The 14,711-nt window shown below is 38.2% G+C and overlaps 1 pseudogene; it reads right to left on the bottom strand.

Moving 5' to 3' along the window:
• Positions 1-12,928: 12,928 nt before the first annotated feature.
• Positions 12,929-13,029, bottom strand: LOC138080530 (U6 spliceosomal RNA; annotated as a pseudogene).
• Between the last annotated feature and the right edge of the window lie 1,682 nt (positions 13,030-14,711).

Consider the following 14,711-nt stretch of genomic DNA (forward strand, 5'->3'; position numbering starts at 1 on the left):
TCTGAAGGACCAGGAGTCATCCATGTGAAATGTAAATATTAAGTGATAGCACACCAAGGGGGGGGGATGGGGTGGAATGGATTAGGAAATTGGGGCTCATACATATATTTATACTATGTATAAAATAGATAACTAATGAATACCTCCTGGATAGCACAGGGAACTCTACCCAGTGCTCTGTGGTGACCTAAATGGAAAGGAAATCCAAAAAAGAGGGGATATATGTTTATGTATAGCTGATTCACTTTGCTGCACAGCAGAAACTAATACAATATTGTAAGGCAACTATACTCCAATAAAAATTTAAGAAAAGAAATATATAAGATAACATCATATATGAAGTTTTGGCAATAAATGAAAAATAATATGAAATTTTTAAAAAAGAGAGAGATAACACTACTATCTCCTTATTTCTGTGAAAGGTGCAAGCGTGCCTTATTTAGGCACCTTGCTCCAAGTTGCAAAACCCTCCTGTCATAAAAATACAAGAGGTTTGTGTTTCCTTTGAGTAAAATCAATTAGTTAATATGGATGGTCATCCCAATGTACATCTAAGTATCCCTAGGTACATCTAAGATGAATTATGTGTCACAAAAGAATCTATCTAGGCCTCTTACTTGAGGACTAGCTATTATTTATCTTGAGAAAATGTATGTCATGGTTGTATCTGTTTGACTACAAAAGAGGGAAAAAAAAAAAAGACTTCCTCTGTCTTTGTTAGCGATTGCCTGTGATGTGAATCACATTCTGGTTTGATGCTTATTCAATAATAAAACTGTTTTCTTTCTCTTCTAACCTCTATGGGAAGATTTTCTTGGTTGGCAGATTTCATTTTAATTATATTTCCCCAACATTCTGTAACCCTAGGCAACTTACTTTTAACTGTAAAACTGTGCCCCCGTTCCTGCATCTATAAAATAAGCATCCTAAGGTACTATCCATGGGGTCACTGGGGAGATTCAGTGAATTAATACCATAAAGAACTTAATGCAGAGCCTACGGGAAGTCACGGTGGGTCTTCTGGCAGAGCTTCTCTACACAGAGCTTCATGATCCATACTCTGGAAATGGACCTGGAGAAAGAAGGGTGGGAGGGTGGGCCAGGTGTGCCAAGGAGCAGCTCCAGGGAGGGTGAGGGGACCCAGGGGTCTGACCGAACATGGATTCAGTCAGGGACAGTGTACAGTTCAGTTCAGTCTCTTAGTTGTATCTGATTCCTTGCAACCCCATGGACTGCAGTACTCCAGGCTTCCCTGTCCATCACCAACTCAGAGCTTGCTCAAACTCATCATGTCCACTGAGTCGGTGATGCATCGAACCATCTCATCCTCTTGTCCCCTTCTGGAGGAGATGGGGCAGTGCACACTGAGCACTTATGACAGCCGATGTTGTTCCGGGCACCATTCAAGGTGAGTCCTTGTCTTAAGGGACAAAGAATGCACAAGCAAATAAGATAAATTGAGATATTCAGTTCAGTTCAGTTCAGTTGCTCAGTCGTGTCTGACTTTTTGCGACCCCATGAATTGTAACACGCCAGTCTTCCCTGTCCATCACCAACTCTTGGAGTTCACTCAGACTCACATCCATCGAGTTGGTGATGCCATCCAGCCATCTCATCCTCTGTAGTCCCCTTCTCCTCCTGCCCCCAATCCCTCCCAGCATCAGAGTCTTTCCCAATGAGTCAACTGTTTGCATGAGGTGGCCAAAGTACTGGTTATAGTGTTCTACATGGAAATATTGATGTAGCTTTGACAAGTAAAAAAGAGAATGTTACCACTTAACTAACATCTAGGCTTTGTTGCATGTTGGTTAACTGTCTATCCAAGGCTTACGGGTATTTTGGACATATGTTTTCACATATTCTATAACTTCATTTCTGGTTATATATTTTTAAAGGCCAGGACAGAGTTTTTATTCTTATTTATTTTCAAACTTATCTAATAACTCAATATTCTCCCTGGTCCCAAATTACCCCTTTGGGTTACCTACTGACTCTACACTTAGCTATTTCTGTTTTAGCTGCATTTTCAATATTCCAGCCTTGTATTTTTAGCAATTCTCATTCCATTATGTTTCTATTTTAATTTCTTCCCAAACTGATTTTTAAAAATCTAATATTGACTAGAAGGCAAGGCAATTTGAAGGGAAAAGCAAACTATTTTAGTGAGAATACAATAATAATGCTTTTGTCACAAATTGTCCCTGTGGATCATGTGATAAATTCTAAAACAATAAAGTGTGTTAGCTGCAAACATTTACAACAAGGCCAGTGCCAAATGCATAAGGGTTATTCCAGAAGTTGTAGGTCGATGTTAGGGCTGAATTCAGTTAACTGGAGGCCATCCCTTAACACTGTAGCTGATAGGGCCACATTAGGAGTGCTGTTGTGTGATCACATTTTAGTGCCTATTATGTCTTGATTAAGACTCCCCTGGATATTCCTTTTTAATGGAATTTGAGGAATTAAAAATGGCTTCACAAATCACTTTTTAATCTGGGGAAGTAAGCAGGGAATGAAAAACACCGCGCTGTCATCTTCAAGTGCAAGGAAAGTTGTAAATAAAGAAAACAAATTAGTGACTGGTTCACACCTCATCAGCTACCTAACAACCTGTTACCAGTTAATTACACACCTTTAAAATGCATGAACAAGAGAAATTATTCAGAAATCAGTTTCTCTAAGGGGGAGGGTGGTGGGTGTGGATAAGTACCATAGCAGAAGAGGCTATGTTTACCTATTTAGAAAACCAAGCATGAAGGGGAAAAAAAGAAACTTTTTTTTTCTTAAGAATTATTTTCCTGAAAGTGCCACCTATTACTGGTGTAGCCTCTGTGACCTCCGCACCAACAGATAAATATTTGTTGAGTACCTCCTGGGAAATAGTCTCCAATATCCCTTTGTGACCTACTGTAATCTTGATCTGTCAGTAGCATCCGCTGGTTACTATGTTCAGAGCCCAGTCCTGAACAATGTGAGAATTAACCGCAGATGACAAAGTTAAACAACACCATTGCCAAGAAGTTTAAACAGTCTGGTTGCATGCTTTTTTTTCACAGTACTCCTATTGTCTCTTGTTGTAGCTTAAGTGTAAATAGAAAGCAGTTGGAAACTACACATATTGAACAAAAAAATAAATTTGGAATGGAAGCTGGTTAAGTCTATTATGTGATTTCTTTTACATATACAGCCTTGTTGAGGGACTTATACATGTCTGTGTTTGATTTATTTTGCTAAAATTGTTTTCAATAAGTAGAAGGCTCCAAAATATGGCTTTGCAGAATCAATACATATGGAGCTGTCCTCCAGAAGATTGATCTGCATACTGGTTATCTGGAATCAATCATTTTCTTATCCTGTGCCCCTAGTTACCTCCTGTTAAACCAGGATAATCATAACCTACATCACTGAGTTGCTCAGATGTATAACTGACAGAAGTAATTTCAATGTGCTGAGGCTCTGGTAAATGTTAATTACTATTATTTGCCACGGTATTTATGGTTACTGAACCATGACATTGGTTTGGTTGCCTGACCAAATCCATTTCCTATAGCACTTTAGTGTAACTTACAATCTAAATTCCTAAAGTGATATTATGTTATGCATCTACTGAAGGGTCAGCTTCAAACTAGCTTATTTTGAAATTGGGAGTATATGCAGTTTAAAATCAATCAATTAACTCCACAAATAACTTCTTAAGATATATTGATTTTATCTGTATTATATTCACTTGGAAGTGATTATTTACATGATGCATATTCAGATTTTTGGGCATTAATTCATCTTCCAGCAACTTAGTTCTTCACTGGGTACTACAGGAGAATACCGTGGACAGAGGAACCTGGTGGACTACAGTTCATGGGGCTGCAAAGAGTTGGACATGACTGAGTGACCGAGCACAGCACAGATACATATATACATCCAAACACACATACATACCTTCCATAGTCCATAAGCTGTTCAAAATCATTTAGGTAAACTTCTCATGGTTATTTGCCCAAAGACAAGGAGTTGGTTAGGTAAAGGTAAACAGTATGACTGGTTTGGGCAGGGTGTATGGATCTTTATTAAATCCTGGTCTGAATATTGTCCACATGCACAGAAAAAATCCTCTGAGAGTAATGACCTCTCTTCATTCCGTGTAGGTCAATTTCAGAAAGCTGTTGTACAACCCTCCCCATTCCTGCTGATAAGCTTCCAATGAAGCATTGAAAAGATGAGCTAATTTGTATGATATGGTCCATTACATAATAGTGGAAAAGATACTGCCTCAAGTTTAAAAGCTTGGATTCTCCTACAGTTAAATTTTTACTACATTATTTTTGGATGTTACAAAAGTAATACAAACATATAAATAGAAAATGTGTAGTGGTGGACTTCCATAGTTGCAGCTCTCTAAGATAACTGCTTTACATATATATATATATATATATAATTTTTACAAACTACATTATTATATGTACTCTGTTCTGAAGTAACCCCTTATTGATGGAAATGGAGAGTGTTCCCAAAATTTTCTATTATGACATTACTAGAAATAAATGTCCTTGAATATATATCATCATATACTTTTGTCAGTCTTTAACTGATTAAATATCTAAAAATAGAGTTTCTGTGTTAAAAGGTACATGTGTGCAAGCTCAGTCTCTAAGTCATGTCTAGCTCTTTGCAACCCCATGGACTGTAGCCTGCCAGGCTCCCCTGTCCATGGAATTTTCCAGGCAAGTTTTTAACAAATATTACTAAACAGCCATAGAAAGAGTTTATAACTTACTTACAAAGCAAAAGTGTACCTATTCCTGCTAGGCTTCCCAGGTGGCTCAGTGGAAAAGAATCTACCTGCTAATGCAGGAGACCCGGGTTCGATCCCTGGGCTGGGAAGATTCCCCTGGAGAAGAGAATGGCAACCCACTTTAGTGTTCTTGCCTGGAAAATTCCATGGATAGAGGAGCCTGGTAGGCTAGAGTCCATGGGGTCACAAAAGAGTCGGATATGACTGAGCAACTAAACAACAAACCTATTCCTGCTACCCCTTGCTTGCTCTGGACAGTATCACTTTTTAAATTTTGGCCATTCTCTTAGATAAGAAAAGGTAGTTCTTGGTTTTTTTCTTTAGAGGTTTGAGACTATTATGGGATTGAACATTCATTCATGTGTTTTTGGTCATTGTAACATCTTTACCAGAGGTCTCAACCTGTCGAAAAAAAAAAAAACAACCTTCTCTTTACTTACTGTTTGTGCTGTGCTGTGCTTAGTCACTTGTGTCTGACTCTTGGTGACCCCATGGCTCCTCTGTCCATGGGGATTCTCCAGACAAGAATACTGGAGTGGGTTGCCATGTGCTGCTCCAGGGATCTTCCCAACCCAGGGATCTAACCCAGGTATCCTGCATTACAGGCAGATTCTTTACCTTCTGAGCCACCAGGGAAGCCCAAGAAAATGGGAGTGGGTAACCTATCCCTTCTCCAGAGGATCTTCCCAAGCCAGGAATAGAACCAAGGTCTCCTGCTTTGCACTTGGATTCTGTACCAGCTGGGCTACCAGTGAAGCCCTAATTATTGTTTATCCTTTATCCTTATGTTACCCTCATTTTCTGGTTTTATCACTTTGGTAAAGGTCAACCTCCTTGAGACTTTGCTTACTATCTATACACTGTTCAAATAAGACACATTCAAAACCTATGCATTTTGATTGTTCTTTTCTCTCTTACTTGATTTTTATCTCCATCCCATTCTGAAATATATTATTAGAAGATAATTTGTTTTTAAAGGAAAAATCGTGACTCTTATGCAGATATACAAATGAACATGTGTTAAAGATTTTACTTTACTCATCTGATGAGGAATCCTGGCAAATGTTATACCAGTTCCAAGAAAAGTCAAAAGGCACCAATCTATGTAGAGTAAAGGAATGGAATAGCAAATGGAGGAAAAAGTGTTTTTTTTTTTTTTTTTTCCTGAGGGAAGAAGGAAGTCAATTGAAACCCTATCAAACAAGACAGAACATAATTGTCTATCAATTTTTTAAAAGTTGTAAAATGAAAGGCTAGCATGTGTTAATACAGAAAGCTAAGCTATATGCATATAATGTATAGTTTTACATTGAAACACAATTTTTTTCTACAGAGTTTTCCCTTTTGATCAAAAATAATCTCAAAAGATTATTCTTGATTACAAAATAAGAATGATCTTAGTAGATTTGCCCTGGTAGTTTATACAGAGGCAATAAGACAACTGCATCACCCTGTAGGCTTTTTGAAATGAGCTTTATTGTAAGTTTTCATAAGTAATTTCAGAATGGACTTTAAAAGCTTCTTGACATGTGTTATTCTGAGATTAGGAGACCGAAGTAAGAGCTCAGCACTAGATTTCACCTGCATTACCTAGAAATGTGGATAAATTCCTCTCTTTTCCAGTTCTCCCAAATATCCTAAGATTCTTGAGCCTACCAGGAAGTAAATTACCACAATTACCTGGAAGGCTGGGAATCCTGTGAAAGTGTCAGTCCAGTGTACCCAGGAGGGTTTGTAAGCATTTGCTTATAAAACCTAAAATGTTACTTGCTTAAAAGTACATGTTATGCTTGACTAAATTATCATTATTTTCAAATATAACAACTGAATAACCACACACAAAACAATAAGGTTGGATGCTTTTCTTATATTATACACAAAACTAATTTAAAATAGAACACAGACCTAAATATAAGAGGTAAAACAATAAAATATAGGAGGTAAACATTTGCAACCTTGGGTTAGGCAAAGGCTTCCTAGATAAAACATCAAAAATGCAAGTGACAAAAAAATTAGGTGAGTTGGACCTCATCACAATTGTGCTTCAAAGGACACCATTAAGAAAATGAAAAGACAACCCACAGAATGGGAGAAATGTTAGCAAAACACATATCTGATAAAAAACGTGTATCTAGACTACACAAAGAAATCTTACAACTCAATAATAAAAAGATAAGTATCTCAAATTTTTTAATGGGTAAAGGATTTGTAAAAAGATTTCTCAAGGACTTCCCTGGTGGTCCAGTGGTTACAAGTCTGCCTGCTAATGCATGGGATATGGTGAGTTCGATCCTTGATCCAGGAAGATTTTACCTGCTGCGGAGCAACTAAGCCTGTACACCAAAAGCACTGAGCCTGTGTGCACCAATTACTGAGCCTGCATGTCTAGAGCTCATGCTCCAGAACAAAAGAAACCACTGCACTGAGAAGCCAAAGCACTGTGACTAGAGAGCAGCCCCACTCACTGCAGCCAGAGAAAGCCCCCGTACAGCAACAAAGACCCAGAGCAGCCAAAAAAAAAAAAAAAGATATAAGAATCGCCAGTAAACAGATGAAAAGATGAGCAACATCATTACCCATCAGGGAAACGTAAATCAAAATCACAGAGTGGTACTTCCTTGGTGGTTCAGCAGTAAAGAATCTGCCTGCAATGCAGGAGACCCAGGTTCGATCCCTGGGTCGGGAAGATCCCCTGGAGGAGACCATGGCAACCCACTCTAGTACTCCTGCTGACAGAATCCCATAGACAGAGGAGCCTGACAGGCTGTAGTCCACAGGGTCGCACAAAGTCAGACATGACTGAAGTGACTAGCAGCAGCAGCAGGATGGCTAAAATCAAAAAGGCAGAAAATATTGACAAAGATGCGGAGACACTGGAATCCTCGTACACAGCTCTATGTAATGTAAAATGGTATAGCCACCATTCTGGAAAACAGTCTGTCAGGGAAACATACAGTTATCATAAAAACAGTTAAACACAGAGTTACCATATAACCTAGCAATTCTGCTTTAAGGTATATATTCAAGAGAAGTGAAAACTTATGTCCAAATATAAACTTGGATCTATAATATTTATCTATAAATATATATAAATATCTATAAATATTTATGAAAAAGTGAAAGTGAAGTAGCTCAGTTGTGTCCAACTCTTTGTGACCCATGGACTATAGCCTACCATGCTCCTCCATCCACGGGATTTTCCAGGCAAGAGTATTGGAGTGGGTTGTCATTTCTTACTCCAGAGGATCTTCCCCACCCAGGGATCAAACCCGGGGCTCCCACATTGTAGGCAGACACTTTACCATCTGAGCCACCAGGGAAGCCTATAAATATTTATAGCAGCATTCAAAAAATGAAAAAAACCACACCAAGTGCCCACAAACTGATGCATGGATAAGTAAAGTGTGTTATATTCATACAGTGTAACAACTGACAATAACAAGGAAAGAAATGTTGGTACATATTAAAATATGGATGACTCTTGAAATGTTATACTAAGGGGAAGAAATCAATTACAAAAGATCACATATTATAAGATTCTATTTATATGAAATGTCCAGAATAGGCAAATCTGGGTTGGTGAGTTTGCAAGCAAATGGGAAATTATTGTTAATGGGTTTTCAAATTGTATTGCTGGAGAGGACTCTTGAGACCTAATTGGACAGCAAGGGGATGAAACCAGTCAATCCTAAAGGAAATCAACCCTGGGTATTCATTGGAAGGACTGATGCTAAAGCTGAAGCTCCAATACTTTGATTACCTGATGCGGAGAACTGACTCATTGGAAAAGACCCTGATGATGGGAAAGATTGAGGGCAAAAGCAGGGGGTAGCAGAGGATCAGATGGTTAGATAACAGCACCAATTCAATGGACATGAGTATGAGCAAACTCAGTGAAGGACAGGGAAGCCTGGTGTGCTGTAGTCCGTGGGGTCGCAAAGAGCTGGACATGACTTAGTGGCTGAACAACTACAACACAATGTTTAAAGGTGATAAAATCATTCTAAAATGGACTGTGGTGATGGTTGTATAATATAACAAGAACCGCTGAATTATACACTTTAGATGGTTGAATTGTCTGGAATGTGAATTATATCTCAATAAAACTGGTATATAAAAATACTAACTAAAATTTTAACCCTACATTGTTGTAGAGTTATATAATGATATATATAACTTATATAAGTTATATGATAACTCTACATTGTTGTTGTCTGATAGTAAGCAGAGTCACACCAGGGCTCTGATAAATGGAAATATATCATTGACAGTGAGGGAATAAGCAAATCTCCAGAAATGCCACATTTATATTTCAATTTCTGAAGTGTTTGTATTAACAAGCTTTTATACTCATACAAATTTAACCTGGATTAGGCTAACCATCTTTTCTGATTTGAGAGCTCTTTTTATATAACTCATCAACAGTAACATATCAAATAAACCTAATTTTTTTTGCTTGCATGTCTCTTTTTATAAGGTGAAGGAACAAATCTTTGTGACTTTCAAAGAGCCCTCTGGAAAAATCTCAAAGACAGTTTTAATTATCTGGGGTTCTCAAGAAGCTTGAGGGCTTCTTGAGAGGGTTGGAGACCACATAGGCCCAGCTCCTTTGGAAAAGAATTACTCTTTTTCTCTCCAAATGATAGTATATACATAGCTGCATTTCTCTGAAGCTATGACTCCTAAGTATAGTGTAAACCATATAGCAGTTATTAGTTTTACCCAAAGCAGCTAACTTTTATTCCACAGAAAAAAATAGGGAAGTGAATAATTGTCTGTCACATACCAGCATTCTGTAGTACATTTGCAGAGGCCATGAACATACCTAACGCAGCTTTCTAGAACCACACACATCATTTATATTTGCTTCTCAAGTGGCAGAAATGAGCACATTCATTACCGACTCAAGAGACAGATTCATAAAAATAAGAAGGAAATGGATATTAACTTGAAATTATGATTAATAATTAGTATTTCAGTATTTTATCTTACTGTCTTAAGATACTGCTATAGTAATTACCTAATGAATGTCCATTAATTAACTCAAGTTATCATCGGTCCAAGGTTTTAAGTTACCTACAGTTCTTAGAAATTATCTTTAAGCTGACATATGACAAAACATAATTATCACTGACATAAATTTATTGGAATAATAATTTAATCTGGGTAAACACAAATTTATGTTTTTCATAATCTTAAGCATTAAGTAGAAGTAATGTAAGTTTATTTAATCAGTGAATCTATTTAAGATTCAGATTAGTTCAGTTCAGTTCAGTCGCTCAGTTGTGTCCAACTGTTTGCAACCCCATGAATTGCAGCACGCCAGGCCTCCCTGTCCATCACCAACTCCCGGAGTTTACTCAAACTCACGTCCATCAAGTCAGTGATGCCATCCAGCCATCTCATCCTCGGTCGTCCCCTTCTCCTCCTGCCCCCAATCCCTCTTAGCATCAGAGTCTTTTCCGATGAGTCAACTCTTCCCATGAGGTGGCCAAAGTACTGGAGTTTCAGCTTTAGCATCATTCCTTCCAAAGAAATCCCAGGGCTGATCTCCTTCAGAATGGCCTGGTTGGATCTCCTTGCAGTCCAAGGGACTCTCAAGAGTCTCCTCCAACACCACAGTTCAAAAGCATCAATTCTTCGGCGCTCAGCTTTCTTCATAGTCCAACTCTCACATCCATACATGACCACAGGAAAAACCATAGCCTTGACTAGACAGACCTTTGTTGGCAAAGTAATGTCTCTGCTTTTGAATATGCTATCTAGATTGGTCATAGCTTTTCTTCCAAGGAGTAAGCATCTCTTAATTTCATGGCTGCAGTCACCATCTGCAGTGATTTTGGAGCCCAAAAAAATAAAGTCTGACACTGTTTCCCCATCTATTTCCCATGAAGTGATGGGACCGGATACCATGCTCTTCATTTTCTGAATGTTGAGCTTTAAGCCAACTTTTTCACTCTCCACTTTCACTTTCATCAAGAGGCTCTTTAGTTCCTCTTCAATTTCTGCCATAAGGGTGGTGTCATCTGCATATCTGAGGTTATTGATATTTCTCCTGGCAGTCTTGATTCCAGCTTGTGCTTCTTCCAGCCCAGCGTTTCTCATGATGTACTCTGCATAGAAGTTAAATAAGCATGGTGACATTATACAGCCTTGATGTACTCCTTTTCCTATTTGGTAGTACATATTCAAGTAAAGTAAACATCTGTACTTACATATTTTACTTAATGTTGACAAATCATAGATGACATAACTTTCAAAAAATAAAACCAGTAATATTAAACTTGTCTCATTAACTAAATTATTTGAAAGTGAACTCTTAAAACATTTCTGAGCTGAATACTTTTTAAATCTGCCACACTGAAAGTAAGAGAACTTCAATTTTCCTATTTTCTGAGAATTTTGCATGCTGTCTCTTCAGTGGTGTCTTACTCTTTGCAACCCTATGGACCATAGCCCATCAGGCTCCTCACATAAGAGGTAAAAGCCTTTCTAAATTACAGCGACATACAGATATACAAAAAGGAAGGGAGAAAGCTTATAGCATTTATTCTAAAATTTTAGTCATGGGTCAAGAGTAAACACAGAAATATAAAATTCACGAATGGACACAAAATTCTTAATTGATTAGGTCTCAAAACAGGCAAACAAAAAATACTCACATGCCAGATTCTCTGCTTTCTCTTGGTCAGCTGGGTTCTCTACTAACTATTGCTTCATTTACAGAGATCATCAATGATCAGGTCATAAACTCAAATTTCTAACAACTACTGGGAAAGAATGTATTGACCCCCAAAAATCCAAACTCAAAACATAAAGCTGGTAGAGAGGCAACTGAAAATTAAAAAAGCAGAGAGGAAGCAAAGTTTTATTGCCATTTTGGGTTTACCTTTGGAAGCCAAGAGAAGACTGCCCTGGGTGTAAGTTGCCCATGGAGTGCACTTCTCTCCTTATGAAGTTTTTCTGGCTCTGATGCCTGAATCCACTGAGCATGCTCAGTGGAACCTCCAAAGCTGTTAAAAGATCATTTTTTTGGAAAAGGTAAAATCATGACTCTCATATGGATTTTAAAGTGAGCATGTGTTGAAGATTTTATTTTACTCATTCAACGAGGGAATCAGGTAGTTGGTGTAACTGGCTTAAAGGAAAAGTCAAAAGGCATTAATTTCTATGAAGGAAAAAGGAATGAAAGGACGGCATGGCAACCCATTCCAGTATTCTTGCCTAGAGAATCCCATGGACAGAGCAGCCTGGCGGGCTACCGACCATAGGGGTTATAAAGAATTGGACACACTGAAGCAACTTAGCTGCAGCAGCAGCGACTTAGCAGCAGCATCAGCAACTTAGCACAGCACAGCACAAAAAGGAATGGAGGGAAGTCAACTGAAACTCTTCCAGACCAGACAGAATGTGCATGCGCATCAATTATAAAAGTTGTAAAATAGTGCAAAGATTATGAAAGGCTAAAGTCTAATGCATAGTTTCCCACTGAAACACAAATTTATTTTTTCTATCGTCTGTTCTTCTAGATGTCTTTATATAGCATCTGTTCATGTCTCCTGTAGATCCTATAAATGTTTAATTGCTCTTCTTATAAAACCTGGCTCTCGGATGATTAGCAGTTGAGAGAAGATTCCTACTTGTGTGGTAAAATGCAATTTTTAAATAAATTAAAAATTTTATTTTTTATTGAGGTATAGTTGATTTACAATGTTGTATTAGTTTCAGGTGTACAACAAAGTGATTTAGTTGTACATATCTCGGAGAAGGCAATGGCAACCCACTCCAGTACTCTTGCCTGGAAAATCCCACGGACGGAGGAGCCCAGTGGGCTTCAGTCCATGGGGTCACACAGAGTCGGACACGACTGAAGTGACTTAGCAGCAGCAGCAGCAGCATACATATATCTGGGGCTTCCCTGGTGGCTCAGATGGTAAAGAATCTGCTTGCAATGCAGGAGACCCATGTTTGATCCCTGGGTCAGGAAGATCCCCTGGACAAGTGGATGGCTACCCATACCGGTAGTCTTGCCTGGAGAATTTCATGGATAGAGAAGCCTGGCAGGCTACAGTCCATGAAGCCGCAAAGAGTTGGACACGACTGAACAACTAACAGTTCATACTTCATACATATATATATATGTTCTTTTTCAGATTCTTTTCCCATGTAGGTTATCCTTTCACAGGGACCATGTTAATCTCTGTATCATTCTGATTTTAGCATATGTGCTGCTGAAGCAAGCATGCAAACTGACTTTACTAACACTTCCCCCCGCTTATAGGATATAAATTACTGCTTGAACTAATTTTTTTCATTTCTCTATTAGTTGTTTGTGTATCATTTATAGATGGTATGCTAAAGAAAAGAGATTGCTCGTTGTTAGAAACAATTCTATTTATAGGCTGAAGTGGAGGGTCCCACAAAGCTCATTTAATTGACTGATTGATTGAATAATTACTTATGGATTGTTCTCCATTGCTAGGCATCATGCTTTTAAAAAATGCAGTTTCAACTTTCAAGAATTTAATATTTATCAGGGTCAATAGACAAGGAAATAGTCACCTCCTGATAGCACAGCCTGGGAGTGAAAGTCACCTGAGACAGCTGAGTTCAGTCCTCAAGGAGTTAGCAAGGTTAGTGTTGTTAATAGGTTTCAAGCACAGCAAATAACAAGTGCATGTGTTGGAAGGCCAGAATGCACACAGCACTTGGAAATTATGATTCCCTCCGTGTAGCTGGAGCACAGAATGTGAGAAGAAGACAGAGCAAGAGATGAGGTTGGGAGGAAGACAGGGTCAGCCATGGGATGAGCCGATTGTGACAAGCTAAAGAGCCGGCTGTCTGCTGCAGGTAAAACATTTCAAGCTAGAGAGTTCCAAGATCAAATTTGCATTTTAGAAAGATCTCTCAAGCAGCAGGGTGGGGAAAGGACTGTTAACTATAATGTTTTTCAGTGTATATTCTAATACTTATTTAGTACATATTTTTTAAACAATTTTTCACATTCCCCCTCCCCTGCAATCTTTGTTGACAATGTTTGTAGCCACAGCTTTGGTGCATTTTCAGTACGAGGCTGTGACATCGTGATAGAGGATAAATGAAAAGAAATGAAGGGGATAAAATGACATAAAGCATGAGTCAGCAAACTGTGGCTTGCAGGCTGAAGTTCGTTGCCTGTTATTGTAAATAACACTGTATTGGAACAGAGCCAAGCCCGTTTGCTTCTGTAGAGTCCTCTGGCTGCTTTTGTGTCCCTACAGAACAAAGCTGAGTACTTGTGAGAGGCTGTCTGGAATGCAAAGGCGAACACGTTTATTATCTGGTACTTCAGAGAAAAAGTTTGACAACTCTTGATGTGAAGAGTTAAAAGTTTGTTTGTTAACTTATTTAGTTGATTTGATCATATTCCCTGGATCAAAGGATTTATGCAAATGTGTGTGACCAGTCTCATGAAAAAAATTAAACCTTGAAAACTTTGCTGGTAATAATATGTATGAAGATGACTATATTAATTCCATGTAGAAGATCATCTACCTGATTTTAATTCTTCTCAACATCTTCCAAGAAGAAATACAAAGATCTGGTTTATGTGCTGTGGAGTCTGATTTATTTTTGTTCAAGGAAAGATACTCGATTACAGATACATTTTTAAATATTCTGCATACTTTTAGAACTTTGAATTTGAAAATCTCCAGGATGGTAAGTACAAATTTGAGAATGAAGAATAAATAGTTACAGTGTTTCCTGGATTTCTGGTGTCCTGTCTCTGGCTTTAGCACAATGTCTTATTTGTGGGAGAAATACACACAAGTATTTTGTCATTAACAAATGGTAGCCACTCCTTAGAGTCCTTATTCTAAACAAGAACAACTTGGCTTGGACTGCACCAAATAGGTACCTTACACAGAATACGGGACTCAAA

This window comes from Capricornis sumatraensis, chromosome 5 (genome assembly GCF_032405125.1).
Source record: "Capricornis sumatraensis isolate serow.1 chromosome 5, serow.2, whole genome shotgun sequence".
NCBI classification, from domain to species: Eukaryota; Metazoa; Chordata; class Mammalia; order Artiodactyla; family Bovidae; genus Capricornis; species Capricornis sumatraensis.